The sequence below is a fragment of the Triticum dicoccoides genome, chromosome 1B, assembly GCF_002162155.2.
Source record: "Triticum dicoccoides isolate Atlit2015 ecotype Zavitan chromosome 1B, WEW_v2.0, whole genome shotgun sequence".
Lineage (NCBI taxonomy): Eukaryota > Viridiplantae > Streptophyta > Magnoliopsida > Poales > Poaceae > Triticum > Triticum dicoccoides.
In genome coordinates this window covers 661,935,038-661,949,176 of record NC_041381.1, presented here as the reverse complement: position 1 = coordinate 661,949,176, position 14,139 = coordinate 661,935,038, and the positions used below count along the sequence as shown (strand labels likewise).

The following is a 14,139-nucleotide window of genomic DNA, read 5'->3' as shown; positions in this document are numbered from 1 at the left end:
AAATTTCGATTTTTCGTAAAAGATGTTTTTTCTAAAACGTTGAACATTTTTTGAAATTGTGAATGAAAATCCAAACGTTTTAAAAAATTCTACATATTTTTGAAATTTGAAGAACTTTGGAAAACACAAATGTTTTTGAAATTACACATATTTTTGAACATTTTTTGGAAACAGGAATATCTTTTGAAGATTCTAAACAAATTTGAAAATGGATAAAAAAATGAAACCCAATAAAGACAATAATCAGAAAAGAGAAAATGACAAAAGAGCGAATGAGAACCTTGTAGAAGATTCTAAAACCGGACCCATGTAGGCTACATGATGACTCCTGATTGAGCCAGCCCGTGTACCCTCGTTCACTCGCTTTGCCTGTGAGATTGGTCGGCAATTTGCCGCAAGGAGCAGGAAATAGGGATTGCCATCCCAGATGATTCCATGGACACGCGCCAGCCCGGGTGTGGCTATAGCTCGCTTGTAGCGAGTTGGAAGGACGGATTGCCTACAGTGCTTCTGTATATGGGCCAGGTAGCGCATTGCGCGAGGGAGTCCGTGACTCTCCTCCCTGCCACGGGCAAATCACATGTACATGCCTAAAAAAATGTACGTGTTATTTTTCCTCTCTTTCAATTTTTTGTTTTTTATATTATGAAAAACTATAAATACAAATATTCCCCAAAATTAATTATGTCCATTGTGAATTTGAAAAAACACAGTGGCATTTTTTTGTAACCGTTACTGCAAAGAAATATTCACAACATTAAAAAAGTGTTCATGACATTTAAAATAACTTCACGCATTTCAAAAACTGTATGTTACATTTTTTAAAATGTTATACAATGTAAAAAATGATTGTGTAATTCGATTTTTTTTGCGTAATTGTAAAATACTATGTTTCAGATGTATATGAAGAACTTACAATGTTTATGGAAAAATAGACATCAAAGCATGTATTTGAATGAAAATGGTAGTCATGTATTTGAAAAACGATGTACATGTATTTGAACTAACATACTACATAGTACGTACCCTATAGATGATTAGGCAATGAATGGCAAAGAAAAGCGAGAATAATAATGTGTTCACATTTTTTTCGTGATTATTTCAGTAGACTAATAATCTCTTAAACTATCTAAAATTTTTCCTTACCATGCCAATAAACATCTAGTGTGCTTCAGTTTTTCAAAAAAAAAAAACACATCTAGTGTGCTTCAACTTGGGTTTCTTCCTAAACACTATAGTGGCTAATCCAAGTAATGACATGAGGTGTTTGACTGTCTTCGCTACTGTCAGCATACATGTTACTCAGAATTTAGTTTACTTGAGCTCATGACTGTTGAGAACCTCCTCACAGGATGAAACGTTCCAAGTCAACAACAGGAAACAAAATTTGCACCGGAGGCAACAGCTAGCGAGTTGATAAAAAAAAACATGAACAGTAATGCACAAGAACAAGTTACAGCCACGAGAAGATTTTTGCCGTGCAACACTGGGCATATTGAAGATGAGGCCCTGAAACAAGTAATCAACGGATCCTGATACAGGATATTAGAGAGTTGTTGGCTGCAACAAGTAAATGAACAAATCCTGGAACAAGTGATCGTACAACTGAAAGGCGTTATCAAGATTCAGCATTTGGTTCGAATGATTCTTTGATGAGCAGGAATTTGAATGTGCACGTAGCATACTGACAAACAAATACAGCTAAGTGAAAGGCATTGTTTCATTTCAACTTGGACATGACAAATTTTGCATACCTCCTTAAGGAAATCGGAAGTATGCGTCAATTGCCTCATTTAAAATTGTAAGATCTTGCATTGACATAAAACAGAAGAAACAGGGCTGAAGATGCAGACATACAAATACTCTTTCTTAAAATGCTAGCTGTAAATTGTTGAACTACTGCCAGTAAAAAACTATGATAATGCCTCAAGTAGTCCAGTCATATATTCTGAATTTAGACTTTCGCCATAGGCGCTAGCTTCTCGCCAAGCAGGTGCCTCCTTTTTCTGCACATGTCCAGAGCTTCAGATATTATAATCCCACACAAATACTCGAAGTATGTACAACAGAATTGATGATTCAGGCCAAAACAGCATTAGAAATGTACTGCTAACAGTATGTCACACAAATATCTTAACTTAGAAATGGCGAAACACCAAGTCGATACCTATACAGATCACATCATACAATTCCTATCGAAGAATGTATGCTCAGAAGTTTGTATCATACATTCCTACTTATTCGTTATCTTCTGTTTCTTGCCATGCTAACAAAATAGATATTTCTGACAGTAATTAGAGAACATTAAATATATCAGTGCATTCTTAAAGATGAACAAGAACAATAGAGTACCCAGAGTATCCAGCACTACCATGCAGCCATCTATCCGAGTAGTTCATACTGGTCTAAAGACAAATGTTCACACTCCCTGCCGTTGGTGGCCTGACTGCATGACCATGAGAATATCCGTGTCTCTGAGCAAGCGAAGCGAGATGGTCAGACAAATGTTCTGTTCACACACAGGCTTGGCGCACGGCCATGAGAATATCCAATCATATGAGACGTGCCGGTGACGTCAGGTCTCCAAATATTATATGACCAATGCTCCATGGAAACAGAAACAATAGCTGAGGGGCAGTGCAACGCTTATCATCTTCAGGACGGTTACACTTACTGATATAATTCTTAGTATGATCACCTTTTCCAAGTTCTCAAGGGACAGTTACACTTACTGATATAATTCTTATTTCCCGGTTTCTCTAGGTGTGAGGCATCATCGTCAGTGCCAAGATGGTTAAAATTAATGCTGATGCTGCAGTGTTTCATTGATGATCAAATGATGGGCGTGGGGGTGGTGATTACGTGGCCATGAGAGTGATGTCCTGGCTTGCTTTGACCACACTCTTCAAGGCATCACCATCCCAGACCTGGCTCAAGCAATAGCGGTTTGACCAGGCCCAGAACAACTGATTTGGTCTCAGGCACAGAACTGACTGACAGAAATATGTAACCAAACACTGACATAGTAAACTTAATCCAGCTAAAAAGAAATCTGCAAGTAATCCAGTCTTAAGAAGAGCAACCAGATGAAATAACACATTAAGCTTCAACAGAAAAGCTCAAATCACAAAGCATCAACTAGACGAGGATGATAACACCAAGCGAAACATCAACTTGACGCTAACGATTCAGTTTGACAAGTAATGACCACTGACCATGATAGGTTTTCTTCTTCTCCCAAACATAACCACTGACCCAAGATGTTCGCCGACAGGTCAAAATGATGCACTTCTTACCATCCCACTGCTTGTTTTTCTCCAAAATATTAGCATGTCATGTCAAATCCTGCAAAGGAACAACAGAACAAACAGTTCAGTATATGAGACTCTGGATCATACCCAAAAAAAGCACAACGTAACAGAATGTGGCAAGAAAGAAATAACATCAGTAGCGACACTGGATCACAGGCAAAAAAAATTTACCAGAATTTGCCAAAAACAACAGAATCAATTTCGGCACTGAAACTATCCCAGGCAAAAAAAAACTTGTAAAATGTGCAAGAAACAAAAGAAGCAACAGTAATAAATTTGTATGTACAGTGCAGTGTGAGTTGGAAAGATTGAATTTTGTATAGAATGCATTTCAATATTCACATTCAGAATTCCCCTGGAGAGACAGTTAGCCGCTCATGGAAAGACATAAATCTGCTTGATCAGGCATTACAGAATTGTGCACTGAAATTCAGCTACTTATATAATTTTTATTTTGGATAAGAATCACAAGGTTGGATTTGAAGATAGAAAATGGTAGTGAGACAAATCTGAGGTGATAGCTGAGGAGCTTCATTCAACTGGATCCCAGTGGCTCCATATCAGCAAGGAACTCATGCTCTGGGAGATTCTTCGCTGGCAAAGTCACCATCTGGCCGGTGAGTTCCATGCTATGGCGGAATGGCTATGCAAATTCAGTTAAATCTAAGAATGAGGAAAACTGGAGCGATTACTATGCAGAGAAACTAGACGCTTTTGTCCTGCCCATACACTTGTGGGGATGACCTGCAGATTATAAACCATTTTAATTCAAGTCAGTCTTCCAAGTTGTGATGCTTCGCAGTTATGCCATAATTGCAAGAAAACTAGAGCTAAAAGCAAAAGAAAGGGAACAAACCTTCAGAAATAGTTGGTTGACCAGTTCTTGGATTGAAAATAAAGATGGCGCCATTGATTGGTTTGGTCGTCAGGTTACCCTCGAAGGTTTTGTGAATGGTATCTCGATAGACATTTATGTCATCCACAAGCCGTATGATTTGATTGCTGAATATCTCTCCGTAGTTCTGTGAAGACACATATGGCTCGGTGGGTTCAGATGAATACAACTGAAGACCCTTTCTTATTCTCTCCCTCAGCACATACAGAGCAGGATTTGACTGTCAAAAGAGAAAATAAACAAGCATGTCATTTATTAAATAAGATTTTTTTACTACAACAGAGATATTGCCATAATGCTAGATTTGCTACAGTTAGCATGGTTATTACCTTCATGATCTTGTTCATTGCTTGCTGGAGGAGGGGCTTTGACCCGGGCCAAGGAACCAGTTAATATTCTAGCTGAACCTGAAAAGTGGAAACCAACATATACGTGTGCACGATTAATGCATGGTTGGCGACCACCAGAGGGTAAATCTTCTGCTGTGGATTTGATTAAGCCCAGAACGCTGTGCATTTGTCAGCTTTTTGTACTTGATTGATTCCTCAAAACCTGAAGCCTTCTCCCAAAACAAACCCTCCCAAGTAGGGAAATACAGTAGTATGTTCCCTTAAATAAGGTATGTTCCAGGATACCTTCCACACCACCCAGTGCTTGGATGACGTCAGTTCTGTAGTTGTTCAGACTCCATAGCTTTCCATCATGTCACACCAGAATGGGTTCTGTTTCAGCACTTCATACTGCTTAAAGTCATGGGCCAAAGTGTGGCGGTCTTTCTGGAATAGTGTTGATACGGGGTATGTTCTATCCCATGAATCTTCAAAGCATGCATACTCAGCCCAAATTGTTCCAAGATTAATTAAAGATCTATTTATGCACCAATGCAATAATCATCATGCTCACCTACTAAACCTAAAATCTCATAATCCACCAAACATCTTTGACTGCCTCCTCAAAAGTCATATCAACTAAAATTCACCTGAAATCTCATAATCTAACGTGAAATTTGGGTCAAAATCATAATCACCTAACTAAATCCAAATTGTCCAAGACTAATTGAAGATCTATTTATCCACTAATATAATAATCATCATCCTTGCCTACTAGACCTAAAATTTTATTATCCACTAAACATCTTTGACTATCTTCTGAAGATCACAATCACCAAATTAAATCCACCTAAAATCTCATAATTCTCCATGAAATTTGGTCCAAGATCACAATCTCACAAACTAAATCCAAATTGTTCAAAGATTAATTCAAGATCTTTTTATCCACCGATATAATACTCATCATGCTCACCTATTAGACCTAATATCTCATAATCCACAGAACAAGTTTGACTATCTTCTCGAGATCCCAATCACCTAACTAAATCCAACTAAATCTCGTAATCCACCATGAAATTTGGTTCAAAATCACAAATTCACAATCGCCTAACTAAATCCAAATTGTTTCAAGATTAATTAATTATATTGTTATTCACAAATATAATAATCACCATGCTCACCTACTATACCTAAAATCTCAAAATCCACCGAACATCTTTGACTATCTTCTCAAGATCACATCTACATTACCAACAAACTATCTCATTTTCCAATCATAACTCCTCAAAACAACTTAAGTATGACACCACCCAACTAGGTGTGTGTTGCGGGCTTAAGGATGTAACATGATTGACTCATACAATCACTATCTCATGTTGGGCTTTATTTCAGGCAATAGTTGCTGATGCTTAAGCGGTGCTCTTGCAATTCCGCAAGTTAAGCACATTGATATAAGTCTATCCTATCACAACCTTGATAGCTAGGTTGGGTTTTCTTGGGCTAGGTTTGGTTTAGAGAAAGGCTTAAGCTTGAGTGAGGAGAAACTCTGACTAAGTTGCACTTGGTACAGTTAAAGATGTCGGCCTTTGCATCTTGAATGCATTTTGGTGTCAGGCGTATACAGTTTGAACAATCGGACAAAACTTTCCTTAAGAATGATGCTAGTATAGTGTCCACTTGATGGTATATGCTCCCCCATGATCGATATTTTAAAAGTTGGGTCCAAAATTTTGATCTATATTATCTTAAGTGATGTAATACAAAACACTGGGTGAGGTTGCTTAGAAAGATCGCTCAGCGACAGTCTTCACTTCAAGTTGCTTGCTCTTCGATGAGACTGCTTCACTGAACCGAGGCACTCGATGACATAACTTCTGACATATAGCTTTAGCAAGGACAAGAATTGAGATCTCGCAGTAAGTTAGTTAGGGGTGGGGGTCGATGTGTGGTTTTCTTTGCAGAGGCCCCGTTTGATGGATGACTTTATTTTAAAAGCTTCTTGGAATCTCTTACAGGTTTGGAGGTTAACTTTGTACCTTTATCTGCAACAACCTTCTTGGGAACTTTGTGGAGACTCCAAATCTGGAAGAGGTACTTATCTGCTAGTTGGCTTGCAAATGTTTTTGGTGTTAAGTAATGGGTTGAGGATGGCAAGCTTAGGTAATGGTCAATTATGACCCTGATAGAGTTATGGCCTTAATTTGACATTGGTAAGGGTGCAAGTGGGATAGTACTGCCAGCTAAGCCGCTAGTCCACCCCGCAAAAAAATCTAGCTAATTCTCCCGCAGGCAACAGCTTTGTGCATGTGGGTTCATGCGAGTATGACCGCGTTGCCCGACGGGCTGTCGCACATTCCGCAAAGAAGCGAAACCTACTCCTTGTTCTAGAAAAAACTCATGCAGCCATGCTTCACACTCAGCTTCTTTTGAGACAACAAGAGCGCCACACGATGCGCTGGGGTCTCTGGTTCGATGACGGCGTGCCGCTCAACCTTCGTCCACGCTGTCGTTTGGTTGACGGTCTTCGCGATAGTGGCATTGTTCGACCAAAACATCTGGAGCAGAGCAAACCTGGATTGTGGCTGAGCAAACCTCAAATGTTAGGAGCTGCATGCATTAGTTCAGTTGCGTCTGAAGTCAGCCCACCAAATTACACGAACTGGTTGCATGCGGTGTATGCGGGATGACACATTAACACGCAATAACTAGCGTGGGGTTGTGCAAACCACCACATCAATCCGCATAAACCAGGAGAGCCCACTTAAGCAAGTGCAGGCTAGCTACAACCCGCCGCGCTTGCATCCTGAGACGTTGGTAACAAAAGGGCGGCTATATCTAACTCCATTCCATTCCATCATCAACTTCTTGAGGTCCTGGTATAACTTGGTACTCCCTAGGTGGATGGAATAAAGGGGTGTCCCGAGCTGCTTGTAGATTCCACCTCTTCAAACCTTCTTGCTTAGGTATGCAGATGCGACCTCCAAACCAAAGAACATATTGCTTGTCTTCTGAGAATGCAAGGCTTTCCCATGCTTTAATTGATTTCTTATATACTTCTTGATTCATCCTAAGAGTGGGTGTAATCTCGAAGTTAGCGAGATAGACACTATTGACTAGCTCTACACCAAACTTCTCGAAGCCTTCATGTAACACTAATTGCTTCGCTTGGTCAAGGCAGAACAGGGACACGACTTCCTGCTGAGAGTATCCACTGCGACATTGGCCTTATCAGGGTGGTAATGGATATCAACGTCATAGTGGTTGATCAAGTCTACACCAAACTTCTCGAAGCCTTCATGTAGCACTAGTTGCTCTGCATGGTCAAGGCAGAACAGGGACACGACTTCCTGCTGAGGGTATCCACTGCGACATCGGCCTTATCAGGATGGTAATGGATATCAACGTCATAGTGGTTGATCAAATCTTCCCATCTAGAAGAAGACATACTTAAAGCATGCACTACTACCGCTATTTTCAAATCATGGGTAGGGCAGTTCTATTCATGAGGACGTAGTTGCCTTGAAGGCTACGAAGATTCCTTCTTGCATCAAGACGGAACGAAGTCCATGATTAGATGCATCACAATAACTTCAAAACTCGTATAAATATCTAGGGTGGCTATGGACGGATCAGTGGTTAACCTCTTCTTAAACTTTCAAAAGCTCACTTCACACTTGGGCCTTCATTCAAACTTCTTATCTTTGTTCAAGAGTTAAGTCATCGGTGATGCTTGAAAGTCTTCACAAATTTGCGATAATAACTCTTGAGTCCGATGGAACTTCTGACTTCACATTTGCTTGGCCTTCCAGTTGGTTACGGATTCTAATCCTTGATGGCTCTAAGGAACTTCCCTCCCAGTCGACCGTCGAGGCACTCTTAGCACTTCGTCTTTTCATGTTCCTAGTTTTGCTCATGTTCCTCGACCCGTGCAACTCATTTCAGGTGGTTAGTTTGTCGACTCTGGTTGTATGGTCATTCTTGACTTTAACTCTTGTTTTGATTAGGATCCTCACACAGATGCTTTACTTGTTGTGGGCCCTCGGCGCTATAGCTACCAGGCCCTCTATGAGCTTGACTGGCTTCACCTTCCTTCTAATGACACCGTCGCCAGTCTCTCCGCCTCTCCTCGTCTACCAACTCTTTGTGGCATCATCCATCGTCTTGGTCACTCATGTGGCTCTCGTCTGTCATCCTTAGTTCAATGTGGCCTTCTTGCATGTGCCTCTAGAGGTGTGTCTTTAGACTATCAAGTTTGTCGGCTTTGCAAACAGGTCCGGTTACCTTTCCTTCGAATTAATCCAAACCATCCTCCCATGATGATCTTTGTACTCATAACATTCTTCGGGAGGGACACCAAAATCACCTATGTCTAACAACTCTGATCCACATGTATCGTATTCATGATTATATCCATATGGGGCACATGCAAGCTACTAAGCTTAGATCAAAACATCACAAATCCAAGTGCCAAAGTTATCTCCATCCTAGAATCCAAGTAGCTATATCATTTAACCTAAAGGAAACACGAGTTGTGCTACTCCAAGATCCTTGTTCCCTTACTGCTAATCCAATGCTCCAATAATCCACCATTTCCATAATCATGATTGATGTTGCTAAGTCTCATCTAGCCTAAAGGAAACAAAAGTTGTGTTACTTCAAAATCCTTGTTTCCTTACTACTAATCCAATCCCAGATGCTCCAATAATTCACCAATTATCATAATCATGATTGATGCTGCAAACTCTCATCTAACCTATATGAATCCGATATATATCCAAGGTTTATCATACTACACCCTAAAGTTCTCAAACTTCATTAATCTCCAAAAGTGTGAATTTAACACAAAGCAGTCCACCAACATCATAACAATGATTTAAATAAACCCCAAATTCATTGTTATCAAAATCCAATATAAACCACAAAGTTCTATTGACGGACTATGGATCCTTATATGTACTACTGAAGTTATTTATCCATCGTGAAATTTGGTTCAAGATCACAATCACCTACCTAAATCCAAATTGTTCCCAAATTAATTAAAGATCTGTTTATCCACCAATATAATAATCACCATGCTCAACTAGACCTAAAATCTCATAATCCACCAAAAATCTTTGACAATCTCCTGAATATCACTTCTACATCACCACCAGACTCCAATCATAGCTCCTCAAAACAACTTCCGTACGGCACCACCCAACTTGGCGCATGTTGGGGCTTAAGGATGTAAAATGATTAACTCACACAATCTCATGTTGGGCTTTATTCTAGGCAAAAGTTGTTGGTGCTTAAGCGATGCTCTTACAATTCCACAAGTTAAGCACATCGATGTAAGTCCATGCTATCAGAACTTTTATAGCTAGGTTGGGTGTCTTGGACTAGATTTGGTTCAGAGAAAGGCTTAAGCTTGAGAGAGCAGAAACTCTAAATAAGTTGCACTTGGTACAGTTGAAGGCCTAGACTAGACTGCAACACGACTTCTATCTCCCCAAACTCATCCACACAACAACATAGCTTTGGCACCTCACTCCACAACGACCATGTCACGCCATCCCGAGTAGCAGATCCACGTGCAGACATCGGATATGCCCACAACCGTCCACCAATCGCGGCTGTAGCACGGGCATAGGGTGTACGATGCCTTTCTCCTCCAAGTGCCCTCTTCAAGCCTCCTCGCTTCCCCTATCATCATCCCCTCACCGCTCAACTCTAGGTTCAAAATCTGACGACGACGGCAGCAGTCCACTCCCGACGACAGTTAAACCGCTTCGCCCACACCCCTCGTGCACTCTCTGCTCCATGCCAGTCCAGTTGGGCATCCTTTGCTTGGCTACGGGTTGCTTTGTGTGCTGCCTCGATCCCACAACCCGGCTTCCCCTGCTGGGCGCCGCCATAGCCGAACGCTCGAGCACCACCTAACGGCAGAGCAAGAGCAGGAGCAGTCGGCACCGCAATGTCTAATCCACATGATGTGTGCACGACGCTACCTGTCGCCGGGGCCAAGGGCCCCCAACAAGGGACCGTAGGATGCGACATCAAGTCCGTGACACGTAACCCGCATACAAGGGAAGGACGCCAAGCAAGATCGACGAGGAACAAAAATTGCACGACTTCGACACCCACTTCTAGTTTCATCGCCTGGTGCTTCTTCATCTGATTCTTCCAGTTTGTCGGCCATTCGACCTCCAGATTCTCATGTTCATGTTCTTAGGAACTTCCCTCCCAGTCGACCGTCGAGGCACTCTTAGAACTTCGTCTTTTCATGTTCCTAGTTTTGCTCATGTTCCTCGACCCGTGCAACTCATTTCAAGTGGTTAGTTTGTCGACCCTGGTTGTATGGTCATTCTTGACTTTAACTCTTGTTTTGATTAGGATCCTCACACAGATGCTTTACTTGTTGTGGGCCTTCGACGCTATAACTACCAGGCCCTCTATGAGCTTGACTGGCTTCACCTTCCCTCTGATGACACCGCCGCCAGTCTCTCCGCCTCTCCTCGTCTACCAACTCTTTGTGGCATCATCCATCGTCTTGGTCACTCATGTGGCTCTCGTCTGTCATCCTTAGTTCGATGTGGCCTTCTTGCATGTGCCTCTAGAAGTGTGTCTTTAGACTATCAGGTTTGTTGGCTTTGCAAACAGGTTCAGTTACCTCTCCTTCGAATTAATCCAAACCATCCTCCCATGATGATCTTTGTACTCATAACATTCTTCGGGAGGGACACCAAAATCACCTATGTCTAACAACTCTGATCCACATGTATCGTATTCATGATTATATCCATATGGGGCACATGCAAGCTACTAAGCTTAGATCAAAACATCACAAATCCAAGTGCCAAAGTTATCTCCATCCTAGAATCCAAGTAGCTATATCATTTAACCTAAAGGAAACACGAGTTGTGCTACTCCAAGATCCTTGTTCCCTTACTGCTAATCCAATGCTCCAATAATCCACCATTTCCATAATCATGATTGATGTTGCTAAGTCTCATCTAGCCTAAAGGAAACAAAAGTTGTGTTACTTCAAAATCCTTGTTTCCTTACTACTAATCCAATCCCAGATGCTCCAATAATCCACCAATTACCATAATCATGAATGATGCTGCAAACTCTCATCTAACCTATATGAATCCGATATATATCCAAGGTTTATCATACTACACCCTAAAGTTCTCAAACTTCATTAATCTCCAAAAGTGTGAATTTAACACAAAGCAATCCACCAACATCATAACCATGATTTAAATAAACCCCAAATTCACTGTTATCTAAATCCAATATAAACCACAAAGTTCTATTGACGGACTATGGATCCTTATATGTACTACTGAAGTTATTTATCCATCGTGAAATTTGGTTCAAGATCACAATCACCTAACTAAATCCAAACTGTTCCCAGATTAATTAAAGATCTATTTATCCACCAATATAATAATCACCATGCTCAACTAGACCTAAAATCTCATAATCCACCAAAAATCTTTGACTGTCTCCTGAATATCACTTCTACATCACCACCAGACTCCAATCATAGCTCCTCAAAACAACTTCCGTACGGCACCACCCAACTTGGCGCATGTTGGGGCTTAAGGATGTAAAATGATTAACTCACATAATCTCATGTTGGGCTTTATTCTAGGCAAAAGTTGGTGGTGCTTAAGCGATGCTCTTACAATTCCACAAGTTAAGCACATCGATGTAAGTCCATGCTATCAGAACTTTTATAGCTAGGTTGGGTGTCTTGGACTAGATTTGGTTCAGAAAAAGGCTTAAGCTTGAGAGAGCAGAAACTCTAAATAAGTTGCACTTGGTACAGTTGAAGGCCTAGACTAGACTGCAACACGACTTCTATCTCCCCAAACTCATCCACACAACAAAATAGCTTTGGCACCTCACTCCGCAACGACCATGTCACGCCATCCCGAGTAGCAGATCCACGTGCAAACATCGGATATGCCCACAACCGTCCACCAATCGCGACTGACGCACGGGCATAGGGTGTACGATGCCTTTCTCCTCCAAGTGCTCTCTTCATGCCTCCTCGCTTCCCCTTTCATCATCCCCTCACCGCTCAACTCTAGGTTCAAAATATGACGACGGCGGCAGCAGTCCACTCCCGACGACAGTTAAACCGCTTCGCCCACACCTCTCGTGCACTCTCTGCTCCATGCCAGTCCAGTTGGGCATCCTTTGCTTGGCTACGGGTTGCTTTGTGTGCTGCTTCGATCCCACAACCCGGCTTCCCCTGCTGGGCGCCGCCATAGCCGAACGCTCGAGCACCACCTAACGGCAGAGCAAGAGCAGGGGCAGTCGGCACCGCAATGTCTAATCCACATGATGTGTGCACGACGCTACCTGTCGCTGGGGCCAAGGGCCCCCAACAAGGGAACGTAGGATGCGACATCAAGTCCGTGACACGTAACCCGCATACAAGGGAAGGACGCCAAGCAAGATCGAAGAGGAACAAAAATTGCACGACTTCGACACCCACTTCTAGTTTCATCCGCCTGGTGCTTCTTCGTCTGATTCTTCCAGTTTGTCGGCCATTCGACCTCCAGATTCTCATGTTCGTGTTCTTAGGAACTTCCCTCCCAGTCGACCGTCGAGGCACTCTTAGCACTTCGTCTTTTCATGTTCCTAGTTTTGCTCATGTTCCTCGACCCGTGCAACTCATTTCAGGTGGTTAGTTTGTCGACTCTGGTTGTATGGTCATTCTTGACTTTAACTCTTGTTTTGATTAGGATCCTCACACAGATGCTTTACTTGTTGCGGGCCCTCGGCGCTATAACTACCAGGCCCTCTATGAGCTTGACTGGATTCACCTTCCCTCTGATGACACCGTCGCCAGTCTCTCCGCCTCTCCTCGTCTACCAACTCTTTGCGGCATCATCCATCGTCTTGGTCACTCATGTGGCTCTCGTCTGTCATCCTTAGTTCGATGTGGCCTTCTTGCATGTGCCTCTAGAGGTGTGTCTTTAGACTATCAGGTTTGTCGGCTTTGCAAACAGGTTCAGTTACCTTTCCTTCGAATTAATCCAAACCATCCTCCCATGATGATCTTTGTACTCATAACATTCTTGGGGAGGGACACCAAAATCACCTATGTCTAACAACTCTGATCCACATGTATCGTATTCATGATTATATCCATATGGGGCACATGCAAGCTACTAAGCTTAGATCAAAACATCACAAATCCAAGTGCCAAAGTTATCTCCATCCTAGAAGCCAAGTAGCTATATCATTTAACCTAAAGGAAACACGAGTTGTGCTACTCCAAGATCCTTGTTCCCTTACTGCTAATCCAATGCTCCAATAATACACCATTCCCATATCCAAGGTTTATCATACTACACCCTAAAGTTCTCAAACTTCATTAATCTCCAAAAGTGTGAATTTAACACAAAGCAATCCACCAACATCATAACCATGATTTAAATAAACCCCAAATTCATTGTTATCTAAATCCAATATAAACCACAAAGTTCTATTGACGGACTATGGATCCTTATATGTACTATTGAAGTTATTTATCCATCGTGAAATTTGGTTCAAGATCACAATCACCTAACTAAATCCAAACTGTTCCCAAATGAATTAAAGA

General features: G+C 41.7%; 1 long non-coding RNA gene across 4 annotated transcripts; it reads right to left on the bottom strand.

Annotated features, from left to right (window-relative positions):
* Positions 1–1,702: 1,702 nt before the first annotated feature.
* On the bottom strand, positions 1,703–13,882 carry LOC119349480. 4 transcript variants are annotated; one of them, XR_005169437.1, is made up of 5 exons: positions 4,536–13,882; positions 4,168–4,426; positions 3,216–4,055; positions 2,353–3,052; positions 1,703–2,006 (listed from the first exon to the last, which is right to left on the bottom strand). It is a non-coding gene; the product is annotated as an uncharacterized LOC119349480 (long non-coding RNA). The 4 variants fall into 4 exon arrangements; XR_005169438.1 differs by having other exon boundaries at positions 2,372–3,052; XR_005169436.1 differs by lacking the exon at positions 2,353–3,052 and having other exon boundaries at positions 3,216–3,905; positions 4,004–4,055; positions 4,536–8,549.
* Between the last annotated feature and the right edge of the window lie 257 nt (positions 13,883–14,139).